The sequence below is a fragment of the Micrasema longulum genome, unplaced genomic scaffold (genome assembly GCF_059751315.1).
Source record: "Micrasema longulum isolate JH-2025_06_02 unplaced genomic scaffold, ASM5975131v1 h1tg000280l, whole genome shotgun sequence".
In the NCBI taxonomy this organism is placed as follows: domain Eukaryota; kingdom Metazoa; phylum Arthropoda; class Insecta; order Trichoptera; family Brachycentridae; genus Micrasema; species Micrasema longulum.
In genome coordinates this window covers 1086150-1106796 of record NW_028277484.1, presented here as the reverse complement: position 1 = coordinate 1106796, position 20647 = coordinate 1086150, and the positions used below count along the sequence as shown (strand labels likewise).

The window sequence follows — 20647 nt, the reverse complement described above, 5'->3', positions numbered from 1 at the left end:
ATTCAATCAACAGTAACATCTTGTAAGTTGACTAGATTTACGTTTTCAAGTCACTTTGTTAGATAAATATATTATGTTGATCCACATTTTAGATCGGATATAATTTTCGGAGAAGCGACTGCAGAACACTGGACCAGTTGTCGAGTTCGTCGTGCCCAACTTCGTATATAAACAGATCAACTCTCCCGCGCCGCAGATTGCTTTTTTATTGTTCAACCTGTTCTTTTAATTACACATTAGGTATCCGACGGCTATAAAGAATAAGACGATCAATTCCGAGAACATTAAAGAACTAAGGGAGGCAATCGACGAATTTTAATTTCGTTTCAATAGAGAATTAGAAGAGCTCGATGGAAAACTTGACCAGCGACCCAGCAGAGGAACACTCAGAATGCAGTCTATTCCCGGGTACTGCGTTCCGGATCCTGCGGGGACGTCTTCGGAGGTATCAGAGGGAGAGGGATTTGGTATTCCATTCCTCGGGGTCGGTTCGACACTCAACTTGACACACGTACCTTTTGCAATATCACCACACTGTCACTAGTTTCCTAAACACAAAATGTCACACGGCCGAGCCTTCGGCACTCGGAGCACTAGCGCGGCGTGCGGCGGCTGCGCGCGCGTCGCCGCCACGAAAACACTGGAGGTCCTCGGGGACGAAGAGAGGTACACTCGGGGGTGGACGCTGCTCCTCGGCGAGGGTCGATACTTGTCACTGATGCCCGACACGGTAGTATCACGCGACGATAGGAACGGTCTGGCAATGTCCGCCGAACGCTGTGGCGGATCGCAGTACGCGCACTTCACTCGGGCATTCCAGCGAGACTGCGGCCTGCGGAGTGCGGGCGGCTGAGCGAGGAACAGGTTATCCCTCCCCTTCCCAGCCCCCCGCCGGCCGCCGCTCGCCGCACCGCACACCTCCCCAGCGCGGGAACTTTGAATTCCCCGTTGCACTTGCCCCGCGCAGGTATGCAGCCGCGCGCAGCCATTTTTTCGCAGAACCCAACCTCAAATATCTGGAAGGTTGCAGTTAACTGACTTAACTCAATGGATATATTTAATTGGTCTAATTAAAATGGGATGTTGTAGTGATACCTATTATTTTTGTGACAAGAGCGACTTTTCTTACAGCGGATACTTCGACGCGCGGGAGGCGAAACCTATTTTTTCGGGAGAAGGGTTTTTGGTCCGCTTGCTTTTGCCCAACACGGATGAAATGTATTATTTATTTATAATTAATGAAACTGGTCAACGTTATTTGTCAAACACTCCCTTTTTAAAAAACTACATGTAACATCGAAATATAAATGGTATTTTTTTTTTTTTACATACATACGTTTTTTGTACATTATTTGAGACACACGTCCCAACTCCGTGGGACTAAAAGTCCTGTGTCGAGAAATATATACGTATATCCTTTACCTCGTGTACACAGCCTAGGGAATAAATGTATCAATCGTATCTACATTTTGACTCGTCTCTGTAAATGATTTATATGTTCTTTTATTTCCGTATTTATTTTTTTATTCGCGAACTTTATGGATTCAGTCTATTTTGAATTAACCCTTAAGACACGATTAGATTTTATACAATAATTTACGTATTTTTTGTAAAAGTAGAGGTAGGTTAAATATAGCTAGTAGTAGTAGTGAGTTGAAAAATTCTATAAACCATTTCACTTTCATAATAAAGATGTTTTTTGTAGATATCTCTTGATAAAACTCCATAGTTACAATAAAACCAGTGAAAAAAAAATACAAAAACGTTGAGAAAAGTATACAATGGCAAACAGTATTTATATATAAATAAAGAAATATTACATCTGTAACAAGTATAAACACTTACGAACACTTACGAAACAAAGAAAGGTAAATTAAAGAAAATAACAGTTTTAAAAAAGAGGAAGAGAAGAAAAAAAAGAGAAAAGAAAAAGAAAGTGTTTTAAAAGAAAGGTTTAAAAGTTTACTTCATGGTTTATATAAATATTAAAACTAAACAATAATAAATTTAAAAAATAGTTATACAAACTAGAGTAAAGAGTTAAAACAAAAGTGAAGAACTAATCATTATTTGAATTTTTAATGGTTAATTCTTTTTCAAAACACAAGATTTGATCATCAGCGACGTGGTATAAAATAAATCTAAATCATCACTGTATTGATTTGCAAGTCACTGCATGCGAATAATTGGTGAATTCAATGAATAATTAGTACCATGATGATGACTGTAAAACAACACAAATTGAATCTTGTTGGTCTATGTAGAATATGAAAGTTTATTAGTTAACAGTTCTGGGCAATCTATTTTATTACTTAATAATTTATAAATAAACAAGAGGTCATTTATTGTCCTCCTGCTTGACGGTTTTGGTACATTAAATTAGTCATCAAGTATTTATAATTTATTTCTGACACAGGTAGACCTAATGTAAATTGAATGTATCTTAAAAGCTTTTTTTGTACTCGTTCAAGATCATATGAGTTGCAGTAATAAGCGGGACTCCAAACTGCAGATGCATACTCTAGCTGTGATCTTACAATAAAACAAAATAAAATAACGATTGTTTTAATATTTTGAAAATGCTGAGTGTTACGAATAACAAAACCTAACATTTGAATTTTATTGGATGTAATTTCACAGTGATGGAGAAAGTTAACTTAATATCAAAAGTAACACCTAAGTATTTAATGGAATGGACTTGTTCAATGGCTACATTATTAATAAAATATTTTTACTCAACGGGTTTTCTGGATCGATTAAAGGAGATATGGTAGCATTTTTCAACATTTAAAACAGTTTATTTAGTTCGCGCCATTCAGTTAGCTTGTCTTTTCAGTATTTTAACATCGTTTAAGTCTTTGATAATTCTAAAAAATTTTAAGTCATCAGCCTAAAGAACATAATTGACATCATGGAAAAAAGACGATAAATCATTTACGTACAGTACAAAAAGAAGTGGCCCTAAGTGAGATCCTCGTGGTACACCCGATGTTACAGGAAATTCATATGAAGAACAACCATTTAAATTTACAAAAAGTTTGCGATTACATAAATAACTGTTCAACCAATCCAAAAAAAATTCTTCAATCCCAAGAGATTTTAATTTTGCAGATAACATTTTATGATTAACTTTATCGAAAGCTTTTGAGAAGTCAGTATATATTTAATCAACTGGTGCATAAGATTCAAAGGCTCGACGTATTTAGTCTTCATATAATAAAATATTGGTTGTAGTTGATCGTTCTGACATAAATCCATGTTGAGCAGGTGTAATTACGAGTATATGCTTAAAATTTACAATGATTTTATCTAATACTATACTTTCAAATAGTTTAGAAATGACATAATATACAAATGGGTCTGTAATTTGATACACAACACTTATCACCAGACTTAAGTATAGGTGTTACTGTGCTTACTTCTTATCTTAGTGCCCTGTCAGGTATCCCCAACGTTGGCAATCACACTGGCAAAAGTCTCCCTGTCCTGTGCTGCCCGGAAAATCTGCTCCACAGTCCTGAAGCCAGTCCAGTCTCGTATATTTCGCAGCCAGGACATCTGTCTTCTTCCAGCCTCTCTGTGACCCTCAATCTTGTCTTTAAAAAAGTGCTTACTTAGATATGTTAAACTTTGCATTTCCCACTCTTTTACTCTCCTGTATTCTCCGTGTGTTATTTCCTCACCTTTTAAATAATAAATATGACTTAATTCCAATTTCGGTCTATTGACAAACTTTTTTAAAACAAAAATTAACCGTTTTGCAAGCTAGTTGTGGTTGTATTTATACTGTCTGTTAGTAAATAAAATATTTTTTTTTAATATTTTCCTTTTTATATTTACTGCCTAAGTCAATAACAACAGTTAAATGAAGAAACTGAACAAAAATAACGTAAAACTATGTGGCAATAACAAACATGGATAATAAAATAATGGTATGCAAAATATCTGATCTTTTGTACAAATTGCACTTAAGTTGAAAATTTTATTTTTTAAACAATAAACCAGGCCTAAATATGCCAACTCGGACGAATGCGCGCGTTAGTCAAATTTAATAAAGTTAAAATTAACCGAGGAGTTTTTATTGATAATTTTGTCAAATCATTATTTCACTTTGTATTCAATTTATTTTTTCACTAACAATCCTTCAGTCACAATTACAAAATTTACTCTGTTCCAACTCGATAGGACTTTAATAATATATAGTTAGCAAACGTGCTGATCAACTAGTCTATAAGATAAACAATAAATATTATTCAATAGTGTAATATGCGCGAGTGACTGTCATACTGTTCTGGATGTGAAATAGATACAGAAACCTGGACGTGTGATTTTGACTCGATGGCTGCTCTCAGGTAAAAACCCTGAATAAAGAAATCTATTGTAGATAGATTCGCCTCCTTGTGTAGTGATTGGCGCGTTCGCCTACCATTATTGAGGTCCTACATTCGATTCAGGTCCTGCTAGGGGAGGATGGACGTGAAACATTGATTTTAAAGATTTTGAAACTGAAATATTTCATTGTTTCTGTACGGGTACCTAAAGTGTATTACTTTGCAGTGTCCTATGCACCATTGGATGCGGAAAGGGTAATGACGATGAGTGTAATATCGTGACAGCACTATTCTTTAAGCATTAAATAAAATTACAGTTACTGTTCATTACATTTTTTTTATTTTATTTAATGTCTCTGTTTCGAGTTTGGTAGCTGTTATTTTAGATTATATTATTATTGTAGCGAAACCGTAACAGGGAATCGAATGCGAGCACTCTAGATCGGAATGCCAATACTGGCACTAAACCTAATGTTACTTATCCTCACGTATTGATCATCAATGATCTGAATGTTCACGAATACTCCATATATATTCAGTCATAGACCATTTGCTCCGAGTATTCTGACCATCGCTAGAATCATTATCCACTCCTATAATGTTATATGGACTGTATTTACTGCGTACAATTATTTCATGGCCCATAATGACATTTTATTACATTCGGAATAAAGAAACAACATTTTTAAATTTAATTTGACCAACCTCTCGAAAAAACCAGTCTAGGCAACGTACAAAAAATAATTTCGTAGGCATGTACAATATTACGTACATGCTTTGGTGGGTAAAACTTGGGCGCTGAGCATAATATTCCCGATCTTTGACTGTTCGGTATTTTGACGCCAGGAGGCAAGCATTAAAAAAGAGCTTCAAAATTCCCATTGATCCAAAATAACGGTAAAATTTTGATCTTATCACCATATATTTTTTGATATATATTTTACTGTTTTTGTACAAATAATAAGTTATTTTATGGACTTATTCCTAAGAGCAATATCTTCCAGCTAACAAAAAACAGACTGGTAAAAAAAAAGACTTAATCAAAAATTTGTAAAAAAAAGAAATATCAAAATATACGTTTATTATATGAATAAACCTAATGAATTCAAAATAACTGCTCTTTTTAATGCGGAGATAAAGCTGGCATCCATAAACTTAATAAAAGTTTATTCTGTTATATATATTAAAGTATAACTAATGTGCGATCAGGAAAAGAGTTTGGAAGGAATCAAGAGGACAAACCAGGAAAGAGAAGGAATAAAAATATAAAAAATTAAGGTAAATTCATGTTCTAAATACGCATACTAATGTTGCAGGCGTTTTCTGAAAGTAGCCATAGAAAATGCATTTTTTATATGCAAAATAAGTCTGGCACCTTGAACAAAAAAATAAATGCTGAAAAATAAATTACGATGACTAAGAACCGAAAAGGGCGAAGCAAAATACCATAATCAGAAATGTAAATGACATTAATTTTACTGTTTTTATAATGTGCAGAGGTTCATTGTATCAGATCCCGACTACCAAGGAATTTCGATAAATAATGCAAGTCTTGTCAAACGAAGTGAATACAGTTAAGAAAAATATACCGATTGGTTCCTTTTTAGTTGGCCTCCTATTTTATTGATTAAATTATTCGCCTACAATGCTTGAGGTTTCGGGTTCAATTCTAGGAAGGGACGAGATAAAATATTCGTTTTAAAGATGGTTTAACACTGCAATATCTTACTGTCCTTAGACTAGTGCCTTAAACATAAAATTAATCACCCAACCTTCATGTAACAGATTTTTCTTACGGTTAGCAGCATTCGGCGTTTTAATGTTGTGCTCAATGCACCGTCACGTGCGGATAAAAGTATGATTTCAATTTTAATATCATAAATTATATGTTAATTATAAACAAATTTATATAATAAACATACTATAATAACAGAGACTCTTGTCAAAGCAGCAGGAGAATCTTATTCCGGAAAATCCATCAACATCCCGAGCGATATTGTTCAGCTTAGCGATAGCCCTTCCAACAAGCATAACCATCGGTAGGTTGGTCCCGTATATTGGAATATGAAATTATCTATGCTGACGGCGTCTTTGGTCAAGAACATACAAACCAATGAACCAGGTGAAACGTTATTATTAATTATGTATGTACAAGGCAATTGTAATTTTATGCTTTGTTTTCTCAACAATTTTTCGCATTGAACATTGAGGTGACAAAACGATCTCCTGGCGAACGCTTTACGATTAGTCTTTATACTAGACGCCAAATATATAGAAAATAATAATTAAACAACAATTCGGCGTTTTCAATCTTTTGATCAATATGTACGGGCATAATTATGTAATTTTAATTAAATTTTATGACTCGTAGATAATGAATATGTGGATTTATTGTGTCCAAGAGTGATAACTATGGATTAGCAATGTAAGTAGCTCTTAATCCGTGTAAATAAGATACTTTATTACTAACAATGATTCAATGAAATCGGGGGCTGGAGGCTGAAATTTTTTAATTAATTAAACTCAGGGTCATTCTGAATTCGTACTACCTGCTATGAAAACAGAAAATCATTGGAATAATAATTAAAAATAAAATGAATAAAACAACTTTGTTTTTAACCACTAATTTTTATTTTTCACCGACCGGTTTCAAAGCAAACAAGCTTTCTAAGTAACTAAGTTACGTAAACCTCGACAAAGAAGCTTGTTTGCTTTGAAACCGGTTTCCAAACAAACAAAAACAAGCTTCTTTGTCGAGGTTTACGTAACTTAGTTACTTAGAAAGCTTGTTTGCTTTGAAACCGGTCGGTGAAAAATAAAAATTAGTGGTTAAAAACAAAGTTGTTTAATTTATTTTGTTATAATGAATAACCACAAAGTTAGTGCTTCAAACATAAACTTTATATACGAATAACAATTGTTTACTGTCCAACTAAAGAGCGTCTGAATTGTAAAATTTTTGATCAAAATAATCGAATAAGTGAATATGATTTCACACTAGTAATGTCATTTATGAAAATGAAGAATAAAAGCGGACCTAAATTAAAGCCTTGTGGGACTCCTGAAAATGTTAGAAAAGGTTTAAAATTGAAAAATCTATTAGTGAAGAATTTACTCGAATGGTGCATAGGGCACTATATTGGTACACCAATGTAAGATGATCACAAGGACACAAGATGATGACAGGCGCCGGTCCAGGGACTATGAAATCAACATAGCTATACATAATGCAACCAGCCAAAGAAATCTGAAGCTGAGATAATAGCACTTTTGTGAAAAGAGTGAATGATCAAATCTACACAACAGTTGGAACATTTTTTCCTTTGACGATAATGCATAATGAATACATTTGATTTTTTCAAGACAAAAAATAATTTGATTATGTATTTGACCAGTTTTAAAGATTTTTAAAGTCTGGCTGACTCACAACCTAAGATGTGTATTTTACGGAAAACAGCCACCCTAATAAAACTCTGATGTATGTTGTGTCATTATTTATTGAACATATTAATTTATATTTAAATTAGGGCACTTGATTGTAAATAATCACTCAATTCATTTCTTATAATAACTTTAAAAATAATTAAATACCGTGTTAAAGGCATTTTGATGAATTTTTAAAAGTCATTTCAGCCGGATCTAACATTAAATGATACCTCATCTGAATTTTAAATGTATGATGTGACATTCTGTATTAAAATGATTTTTTTTAAACAGGTGTTATTAATTAATTGATTTACAAAATTAAATACTTTTGTACCTATTTATTCAATTTCATTTATTGAGAACTAGATTTCTGGAGGCATTAATCTTCTCATCAGTATCTTTACTGTGAGATTTTTCTAGGGCTATGGTTGTTGAAGCGTAAGACTGATCACCTTACTTTCATGTTACAAAAAGAATCAAGATGCGCTGCGATTGATGTACCAATGCAGTGCTCTATGCACCATTAGGTGCGGAAAGGGAATAATGATGGGTGTTTTCTGTAAATTGAGAAATGTTGTTATTATGACCGACACTATTTCGGGTGATTATTACAGTTTTTGGTACGAAAGCGGCCTGACTATTTTTAACAGTACATAGAATTTACCTAATTGCATCCGATAATACCAATATTTCATTTTTTCATGTGGATTGGCTGCTTTCTGCATGACTATGTTCAATTTACATTATGTACAAAAACTTTTTTTTATTTTTTTTAATAGGCTAGTATTTAAATGCCTACTGCATAAATACGTTCAAATATTCTAGAAAAACACCTTTTTCAATAAATATTTCATGTCAACCATGTCGGGAATCGAACCCGAGACCTCTTGCATGGTAGGCAAACGCGCTGACCACTACACCACGAGGCCGACGTTGTTTTTTCTTACAAACATACATTTTTTTTTATACCTACGAGCTGAACCCGGCAATGCTTAGCCTTGGTAGATTTGAGTACTCATATATAGATTAAATTAACACAATCGAAAATGTTTGGAATTAAGTTACAGTTAAGTTTTCAAGTAAAGTTAACGGTAAACTTTACTTTTACGTAACCATATTAACATGTTTGGTGTCCTTGAATAAAATCATCCACCTATTAATACACATAGACGCACCCAGAACCCTTTACTATTATTAAACTTAACTCATGTCCAAACACTCAGTCCTGCCCTACGCGTATTTGGTCGTTCTTTAACTGCCAGCCGGATTTTGACGTGGGCTTGATATTTTATTTGAAACCCAAATGCTCGATTGCGTAAAAACGTGTAAAAACTGTTCGGATATAAGGAAAAAAATGGTGTAATTTTTCGTTCATTATTAGGAACCTAATACTTGTTCATGATTAAATCTCAAATCTAAAAATAAATTATATTCAAAAATTGAATTAAAGTAGGTACCTAAGTACTTGTTTATGCAAAAGCGTATTAATTTGAAAATGTATAATATTTGATAAATACCTGTGATAACTGAAGCGTTTTCTCCCTTTTCCAGTTCTATTTGAACATCCTTTCATGGCACAAGTCGGCATAATGAATTTTGATGTAGTTAGCACTAAATACGTTAAACAATCATCAAAATACCGACTGAGCGTTTGACAGTTCGAAACAATACTGGCAGCGTACTTAAAAAAAGAGCATCGTAAAATTCTAAAATCGACTACAAAACAAAAAATGAGGACCGTACCCACAGATTTTTTTTGTCTCCCTTTCTCTCATTTAGAACATATTGTAAAATATGAGTCCGCTTTAACCGGCAACATGCATTGGATTGGTAAAATGTTTTGTTATCCCTCTATATATGTATTTACTCTGTAAGTGTTTATGTTTGAATTCTAAAATATAAAATAATTAATTTTAAAACGTAGAATTCTCATTCCAAATGTCAAACTCAAACTTACCAACAGGGGTGCACTTTTATTTAGGACAGTGATGTTAAAAAACGAATTGAATGTCAGTTAATATTTTTTTAGCATAATATAAAATTCAGTTAAAAGAAATAAATGGGTAAAAATTAAAAGGAATTTAAGGAAATAATCTGATCAGGATCTATTAAAAACGAAGGTTGTTTGTAAACATTAAAAAACAACCTTCTTTTATACGCTAAAAAATAAGATCTTCCCATTTTTTTAGTAAATGCATTCTCGTCGAATGCAACCCTGGTGATGTATGAAAAAAGCATTTATGCACCTTACTTGTTTTCTTCTCAATAAATTTAAGATTTTCATAACTATAAATATGCTTATGGAAAAGATCTTCATTTCACTGAAAACCGCATGTAAATCGTTCAAGTATTTATTCAGTCCATCGAAGACACATACGAACATTGCCTTTTATATATAAATGTTATATCTATTTAGTTTGTTATAACATTTGTTAAACAGAAAGTTTCTTACTTTGATATAAAAAATATACCCCTTTAAATAATTGTATCAACTCTCTTGGGCTCCTGGCCTCAGAGAGTTAGGGATACGTGATTTTATTTTTTTGTAATTCGTATCATTATTATATGTTTAAATAAAGCTTTTATATTTTATTATATTCTATTATTTATATAGGTAGGTAGGTAAATATATTCGTATATTACCAACACCTGCTTTACAAGATCGAACATAAGACTTGTTGTACTACCTACAGTATTTATTACCAGATCAATTTCATTTTACGGCATTTTATGACGTACCAACTTATTACGCAGTATCTCAGTTTAGAAACAGGTAAGTTCTCTCGATGCTAAGCAGAAACAAAAGGATGGACCCTTTTTTTAATAAAAAAAATAGGTTCTACGCGGGTGGTAATGATGATTGTTTATTTTACACAGTACTTACTCGAAAGAACTTTTTAAAGCGGGTAAACTTTTGTAAATGTTCATAATGCATACTAAATATATTTAACATATTGCCAACCGTCTTCTGGAACCGCTTAGATGCATTAGTGCTGTACTATTTTTTTATTTTTTTTACATTTTTTTTTTGCACCACAACAGGCCAGGAGGCCTAATTACAGAGGTGAATTACATCACAGAGCATCCAGGCTTGATAAAAATCACATTTTATTTTTGTGTTCTCACTGGGAATCGAACCCGGAACCTTCCGTGCGTGAGTCAAGCGTCTTGACCACTACACCACGGAGGCCGCCGTTTTATATAAATTATAGAAAAGTGATACGTACTGAAATTCACATTTTAAAATAACCAGTGACCGGTTTTATTACTTTCACGAAACCGAGACTAGTAATTAATTATAAAAAAAAAAAATTAAACACATTTTGAGAGGGTTGTACTTTTTAATACGAAATAAAGAAGAACATAATGAATAAACCTTATGGAACTACAGCCAGTATCCCTCGGTACCTACACATGAGCATCTACTGCCTACTAGGAAGTAACCAGCCTTGGAGCCGCCCAACTGTTAGCCACATATTTGCGGTAATTTGGCAGGGGATACTGGACGCTGGACTACCTACAATAGCTACCCTCCGGTCATCGCTTTCGTCATCTCGTTAACCATATATATATATATATATAATTATTTTTTTAACAGAATTACTTAAGTTCTTATTTTTTCAATTATTTCAATTCTTAGACCATTTCTTTTTTATTGTGCAACGCCCTTGAGGTGATCTTTACAAAAATGTGCATATGAAAATTAACCAGAATAAATAAACACAAAATTAGTAATAAAGACAAAGAATTTAATATTTTAATACGTACGATAGCAATTTAACCGATTTGTTTTTGTTTCAATGACCTTTTAAAGTGTAACTGGGTACATTGTCAAAATATATATATGCACTCGGTTGTGGATGTGACAATGCATTGTTCCACACTACCAGAAGTCAAACTAGAGGATGGGCCATGGGGTCTACCACAAACTCTTAATTCGGGCAAAGAAACTTCAGGCTTCTGGGCCCCAAAATATTCAATATGTTTCCCAAACATTGCGAAACCATGACCTGGATTCAATTTAAAAAATTAAATAAAATTGGTTATTAGGTTTAGGTAGAGAAAAATCGGAAAATTTACTAAAAAACATTATTGAATATTAAATGGTAGAAATTGACATTGTATAACTGTATAATAAATCAACATGTAGAGAGTTATGTTATTGTTTATTTTGCAAAAAATGTCTGCCTTAAAACTGGCTGCACCTAGTTAGGGAGACTACACATGATTTAGAAAAATCTATTACCTAAGTGTGTATGTAGTAGATAAAGAAATTGTTATTTTTGTTAATCAACCATTATTATTATTATTGGTACACCAGATGCAGCATATCTCGACCATCTGTTTAATTTAGGTAAAGTGATCAATCTATCCAGGTCTTCCTCGTTTCTGCATCCACCAATATTCGCATCACAAATATTTTTAGACTTTCTTTCGCTGTCCATTAACTCTTCTCGCCAAACCAACGCAGCACCCCTTTCTTGATTTTGTCGACTTTTTTCAGCCTTGCATGGCCTGCCTTGCATATTCGCCTGAAATATGGCATTTTGGCATCATTGTTTTACGAGTTTTACACCTGGACGAGTGTTTTCGAATCATCGAATGGGGATAAGTCCCCTTCGTCGTGTGATGATTGTGACGTTAGCCTGCCATGTTTGAGGTACCAGGTTCGATCATACAATATTGTCTAAAATTGATCTTTAGGTAAAAGCCAGTTACACCAAAAAAAGTTCAAAGTAAAATTATTGTTTACCTTTCGTGAAAATAGACAAATTTTGTTTCTTAAAAACGTAAAATAAAACAATCTATTTGAACGATACGCAACCATCGATTATCTTGAGACCTCTGGAAAAAACACTTAAGAGGTGATACGATTTCATTTTTTTTTTAAACGAGAATTTTTTTTAACTTAACTTTCTGTGGTGCAACTGGCCATAAGACACAAAAAACTACCTACTGTAAAGGCATTGAGAATAAGGATATATCAGTTTTTTATTTTAAGCAATAAAGGTCTATGAAATACTGTCCATTAAAAAAATATTTTTTTTGCTCATTATTAGTAGCAAAAAATATATTTTGAAATTTGTTATTTTGAATTCCCGAAAAAACAGTAATTTCATTGACCATGCCCCTAATACGTCACGGTACATGTTTATTTGTTCCTGACCATTCAAATTTGTTTAGAACATTATCACGAACCTTGACGTCACAACGATCAAGACCAAACATGTCGCGTTTTTATAGCGGCGTATTTTTTTTTTTCAATTAAAAAAAATAAAAAAATTAAGAAAACATTTTTTCTCAATATCCACATTGATTTTGAAAATACAATTAATTATTCTAAATCCATTTAATATATTTTTTGGGTATTAGTAGTACGTGATATTTACCTATTATGTGACTGTTCCCCTCCATATAGTAATTTTCCTAACTTGATTCGATAATATATCACTAATATTGCAATTTAAACAGTTTTGCAGGTGCAATAAATTTAAAAAAAATAGAAAATGATTTATTCTCTCTACGTTTATACACATTAGACGCTACCGCAGACACGACTCACGGGGTTTCCGCACATTTCTGCGTAGTGTTCTATGCGCCATCTGTAGTGTTGGAAACCCTAATCGATTAAAAGAAATGATCGATTAACTAATATTCTCATATTTAATCGCGACTATATTTTAGCACCAAAACACGGCCAAGAGGCCTATTCATAGTTGTGGATTCTTTTTTTAAATGATGAAAATGTTGTGTTCTCACTGGGAATCCCGGCTCGAGGCATGAGCCATAATATAGACATAATCTTCGCATCTAAAGGTGCATATTGCACTGCATTGTTATTCCAATCAAAGTATATATTGATTCTTAATTTGATATTTAAGGGAAGATAATCAGTCTCTTGATTTAGTTTCCAATCCACTATGAAATATTTATTTTTAAAATATAAGTTTTTTTATTTATTAGTTTGTTCTTTTACAATTGATGTATTACTTTTTTACATTACCGGTAATGTTCCCTCACTGGAGTTCCCGTGCCGAGGGAAACATTTCATAAAATTTTTAAACATGCCTTTTTATCGCAACAGAGATGAAAAATATTTTCCAGAAGAGAATATGAAAGTCCAGTTAAGTAGATATTGCTGTAAATGACATGGCGCGGCTGGTGTCCGGCTGCTTTAAGCCCACACCGGTGCACAAACTTTACCCTATAATAGGAATCGCTCCACCCAACATCAGGAGGAATGTAGCAGCGGACACTGAGAGACACAAACAGATCCTTGACCCTAGACACCCCCTTTACGACCATCGAATGGCTCCTCAGAGACTGGGATCAAGAAGGAGTTTCCTCAAAGTCACAACTGACTTTAGAGACATCCGTAGAAAAAAGCTAAGAGGATCTGTGGAGAGAGGAACTCGGCGATCGGCTCTGGATAATGCCATCCGAAAGCACAAACACCGCTCACAGTTTGGACTTCTCCACGAGGAAAGTTCTCAACAGACTAAAGGGAAGGGTGTCTAGGTGCAAATACAATCGACATAGGTGGGGTTATCTGAAGGAAGATGACATTAAATGCGATTGTGGAGAGGTGCAGAATAATCCTCATCTCCTGCGGTGTCCACAAATGCAGATAACTTGTGAAGAGGATGACCACTGACAAGGCGTTATCTGTCACTGCACATTGGAGTGACAAGGTCTGAAGTCTGGACTCGGAAAGTAAGTATTCCCTATTTGGATTATGTTTGATCATCCACATTTCTTTACCCTTTCCATTTGTTGATTTTTTTAAAATAAAAACCTTGAAACCTTTTTTGATGTGGGTGAGATTAATCTGACTAAATTATTTCACCTACATACTGGGCAACGCCTGAAAATACCTTCATACTATTAAGTACATTGGCAGCTTTAATCTGAAAGCGTACATTATACACATCGTGAACTTTTTATAATTATAGTTATTAAAATATAACTAACATTGATATTCGATTATGCAAGCGCATCACTAATTCATTAATAAACATGTGATGTCCTGAGCTCCCAAATTGTCATTGTGGTAAACAAACATTGTTTGCATATTCAAACAATTGAATTTTCTTACAACAGAATACTATTTTACAATTATGTTTCTGTGGTCGCATGCCTACATAATTTTTAAAATTTTGCTTACAAAGAAATTTATATTCTTGTCTGCTATAACTTTGATTTGCTCATTTATTTTCCAAAAGTACGTTTAGTTTTTTTGATAAATCATTGCATAAATGTAAACAAATAAGTATCGTATTTAATTATAATTATATTACAGATAATCAAACCTAAATAAAAAAATAATATAACACTTCGTATGTTTCCTAGGGACAAAGCAAGTTGTTCAGAATGACCCATCGTCAGGTGTAAATGTAGACCATAAAAATAATTTATTTAATGAATAAAAATAATTCTTTGGATTACTTTCAAGGAGTTAAACAATGCATTCTTAGATATAGAAAAGAATACGACTTTAAGGCACAGATTTTTATTCGCATCAATTTTTAATAATCCGTAAACCTCGTGAACGTCATTTAAATGTTGTATTCCTTATAAGTAATTACTCTTGGAAGAATTCAAATTAGATTAAGATCCGGGAATACAAAAAAACGTCCCTTTAGATAAAAATATAATTGAATGCACTCGTACCATTTATTTCATTTAACCTTATTCTTTACAAAAAATAACTTAATATTAACTTTGTCATATGACTCAGTAGTATTTGAAAATCTAGAGCAGTAAAATTCCGATGTGCTAAATAAATAGATTAAGCATGTTAAATCAATTCATTTATTGTTGTTTTAAAATTATTTCCATCGCTACTTGAAACTAGGGAGCTTAAAAACTTCCAGAACGGCTGAAATAATTATTCTCTTTAAAGGATTTCACTATTTCAATGAGGAACTTTAGCCCTATGGGAAATTGGAAACAAAATTTTCTTGCGTGTGGTAAAAGTTAGAGCATTTAATTGTACGGTAAAATTTCTTAAAAGGGTACGAAAAAAAAAATATTTTAATCAAAATGCACTACTTTGAATGACATCACTGGTTTATATGAACCATCCAATGATATGAGAGCTTTGAAGGATATCCGGTTTGGTCACCGTAAACGAATCAATCGGAAGAACTGTCATTGAAAAACCTCTGACGCCACACGTGGAGTTATTTCGGAAATACAAAACTTTAAAAAATCATAGCGCTGATAATACGATATATAAAAATTAAATTTAAAAAAATACTTATTTTAATATTCAATTAACAAATAAAAAAATAAAAAAAGACACTGAATCTCCTTATTATTATTGTAGGCGTTTTATTACAATTTATAGCACAAACAATAATCATAACATTTTTAAGCTTAACAATGAAAGCACCCACCCTTTTCTCTAAACTGTTCATAAAGACTCATGTCTTTCTTCAGTTTCGTATATTTACTATTAATTTTCAATATTTCTTCACAATCAAACCTCGAGAATCACAAAACGTAGAAACTGTTCGAACAATCGCTCAACCTAATCTATACATACTTACCTGTTCTTCCCATTTCCTATTGCACTCCATGTAATAATAATTCTACGTGTGAGCGCCAGTAAAACATTATATTATCAGCACACAGATAACATTCTACGAGTGAAGTGCTTTTTATTCATCAAAATCAATCCTCAAGCGAGCTGTGCCAGCGACTCAGGACCGCCAGCTTCACCAGCCAGGTTCCAGCACTCATTACGCCTCATTACCAGCAGGTTAGTAGAGTTTCGCAACCTTCCTTCCTAACAATACAGTCCACAGTCTGACAAATTTTTCCTCCTTCTAGGACGAGGTATTCTTTACACCTCTTCCACTCCTCAACAGAAACTTTAAAAGCTTACACTGTACCCCTCAATGTAGTATTGTCGATTTGTAATCAATCAAATACACATGGTCAGTATAATCACCTTTTTCTAATTTCCAATCATGACAGTGAAGGAATACTGGGTTACTTCCAAATCGAGACCGCGGCCGTAAGCTCCAGATCCTGCTTCGAAAAGGAAAAAGAACGCAGTAATACCAACTAAACAAACAACGATACAAAATCCAAATACATATGGGAAACATAAAAAGAATTCGCCCGATACAGCATGCACTCAAGAAACATAAAAAAAAAAATACGCATTCCGAAGCACATTAGTACATCAAATTATCAAGACACACTGGCAAAGTCCTAACACAAATCCTAATATGATCCCTATCGAGCACAGGTGAAATAATCTCTCGTTACAAAATTGATCCCTCACTAAAACTGTTATTGTCTTAGAACCAACAGTAGGAACAATCCTAACAACTTCTCATTCCTTATAGCAGACAAAACGGGTACAAGAGCAGAGTCAACGCGCGGCTTTATCGAGTTAATCTACTATTTAGGATTGTAATTTACCACTTCCCTTCTATTGAACAAGAACAACACAGTTCAAGCATTATCTGAATGTATTAAATCCTTCAGCGCTTTAACTCTAGCATAATGCTAAATTCCAGTAGGTACCTACTCCTATATAGGTGCGATTCCTGGCACCTTACCAGAACTCAAAACACCAAACTTCAGAGTTTTGAGAGTAAGTGTTATACACGACACCTCGCCGTGTGTATAGTTGAACTGTAGATAGGGGTGGCTCTGTAGCTGCTGTTGTCCGGCCATCTCGAATGAGATAGACTTCTCTGGCTGGGTCTGCGGTGATATCATCCAAAAGGGCAGGTGGCGGAGTCGAAGGCGGAAAGGGAGTAATGCCAATAAAATACGCTTAGTCTTGATTTATACACAATTTTATTTACAAAAAACACACAGGTTTAATCAAATTATTTGTACCGTGTCGCGGTCGGACAGGGTACGGGACAGCATACATAAGCCGCATGAGAGAGCGAGAAGGGGTCGGGCTACCCGGATCAACTCGTAGAGCGCCCTCTCATTGGCTAGACAATTTTATATTTTATATCTACATTATATCTTTAAAGTCAAATAACACCCTCGGTATTCATTTCACATAAAAGTTAAGTATGTAGGCATCATCCCCGTGTCTTAATCAATGCATAAATAACACGGAAAAAGATTCTACATACTGATTAAAAAGGTGACACACGGTTTAGTGGGATTTAGTGAGGCCTAGTACCTCACAATCCTATACACATCCGTGGCTGGAGTCCCGATATTCTTACGTCTGCCCCCGCAAGTGACATAATTAACCGTCTTTATTAAAAGGGCAGCTTATTAGATTATAAAATCGAGACTACTAGCCGAAATAAGCGTAAAAACCCAATATATAAAACGAACGCAGCAGTGACCTATAACTAGAGTTTTCAGGGTGCAGCAGCTACGGCTTGAACACGTGCTGCGGATGCCTCAGGATGGCCTTAACCCAAGTTGCCTCTTCTTCACATTTGCGGCCTTGTACCGTCATTAGAAGCCCATCGATGACGATATTTCGAGATTTATTCGGCAGAACTTAGAAATGTGAGAGACTCCCGAGACGCGTGGAAAAGAAAGAAATAATTTAATCCTTAATAATAGAAAGTCTTATGAAAATGATAGGTAATAAAATATACACAATACATGTTTTTACTATAAAAATACATCTTCAATACTTTTGATATCAATTTATCAACCACCCTTTTCTTTTGCAAGTTATTCGAGAGGAGAAAATGCCGGAATAAAATGCCTAAACCTTTATTAACTAAAATATCTTCAGTTAAGAACAAAAGCATGTCCCGATAAACCCTCTCGAAAGTTATTTCAACAAATATTTGGACATCCTTGATCATATTATTGCATTTAAATTATATATTCGTATTATTGTCATTGATAGATTTGTTGACGACAAAGTTCAACAGTAGCAGAACGCCTTTCAATCGAAAACAAGCAACCAGCACAACATATAAACCATTGACTTGGGGACACATAATATGAATAATATTTCTGTTTATAATTTAATATTGACTGTAAATAGGCTAAGGAACTGATGTGTCACTATAGTCGAAATTATGTTATATACTTGCAATACTTTTCTCGTCATTTCAAGTTATGTCGTATAATCCATTAACAATGAATATCGTAAGTAAATTTCAAAATCAAAAACCCTATTGTACGACACGACGTTAATGAAATCAACGAATTTATATCACAAAATGGACATATTCTTACGAATCGTTTAGGTTTACATAAAATTATGTTTTTGGTATTTACCCCACATTGGCCTATTAGTTAAGAGTGAACATCTTACATTCAAATCAAATGAGCCTTTAAGTACACAATATATCAATATTTCACAAGAGGAAAGTTTTGAGAATAATGTCCCCTTGACTGATAATAATCAAATAACCTTTCAACGTAGATCGGAAATAGACCTTATATCCATTTTCAGAATACTGTGTCAAGTCAAACAGTAGACACTCTTTATAAAATAAATACAAACAAATAAAAAAGAAAAAAGAAAATAATTTTAAATAAATAAGTCACTCAGATACCAACATAATATTAAAACTCCTAAATTCCATACAAGTTATGGTCAAAATAGCTTTGTCTTCAAAGGTGTAAAAAATTATAATAATCTTTCTAATGAACTAAAAACTATTTTTAAAGATGTATCAATAAATAAATTTAAAGTTAATCTAAATATTTTTTTTGAACTAGTGTAAAAACAACATTAAATTTTAATTAATATGAATGCATTATTGTTTTTTCTTTATATATATGCTATGTTTTTATTTTTATTTTCATGTACTCGTATTTAAAATTATACAAACTCTTATAAATAAACAACCAAAACAGTGTAAGACACTTTCCAAGCACAAGAGTTAGTCTCTTTTTTTGAGTTACAGTGATAACATTTACTAGATGTGTAAAAGTAAATATGTTTAGAATTTTACAAAAACATGTACTTTTAATGATATTTATGAATAAAAAAAAATTTTTTTAAAAAAAAGTCGAATTTGACAAGTCCATCAAGAACCAAGATAAGGTTAGTAGCGTCCTTTCCTAATCCATCTCATTTGTTGGGATTGTGACCGATGGACACTGCACACTGCATATTGAGGATACTCACTTATTTTTCATTAAATTTAATTACAGTCCACTCCGCTCAATAATATCGTAGAAGCCCTAGGGCTTCGCCCCCGCTATTTCACGCTCCGCATCCGCGTGAGAATTCGTTTTCCCACCAGCCTGTATATTATTTATTTATTTTTCTCAGAATTATTTCTATTTTGGTTTGTTGGAACAAAGTGCTTCAGAAATAAACTATTTACGAAAGGATATAAATGAATAAATAACGTGAAATAGTAAAACAATTTGAGAATTTTCTGTTTTTTTTTATTTTCACCAATCGATTATTTATTAAACATCCTTTATGTGTTTGTCAGATTTTTGCTTCCAAGGTGAACACATATAATAACCTGCAAATACAAATATTTTTTTGCGTCTTTCCAATGTTCGATGTTCGGCGACACCTCGTAGAAAGGCTAATGGTCAAATCGATAAGGAGGAAACAATGCAATATCATTTGCGTAAATTGCCGCCAGTGCAGCTAATAAAATGGACAGGTGTGGGCGAATATGGAGAACCAGGAGACCTCACCATGCTACGAAATGCATTCAAGATGCAAGCGGGAATACCTACATGGAGGAGATCGCATCTCGCGTAGTATGCAATATGCACCGTGTGCGAACCTAGCTTATTGCTCGAGTCTAAAGCCGGATTTATATGCTACAGAAAACTAAACAAAATGTACCGCATTTTTGGACCATTTTTTTAAGGCAGGACGCAATTTTACTCTGAAAATTCAACCAAAAATTAGGTTGCGTCTTATGGTCCGATGCGACTTATCGTCTGCAAAATACGGAAAT

At 33.6% G+C, this 20647-nt stretch overlaps 1 protein-coding gene across 1 annotated transcript in view; it reads right to left on the bottom strand.

Moving 5' to 3' along the window:
• ds (dachsous cadherin-related 1) overlaps positions 1-841 on the bottom strand; it is a 452538-nt gene extending 451697 nt beyond the window's left edge. Inside the window, exon 1 of the mRNA XM_088224360.1 lies at positions 516-841. The gene's annotated coding sequence lies outside the window, so the exon portion shown is untranslated. The remainder of the gene's footprint in view (positions 1-515) is intronic.
• Positions 842-20647: the final 19806 nt, after the last annotated feature.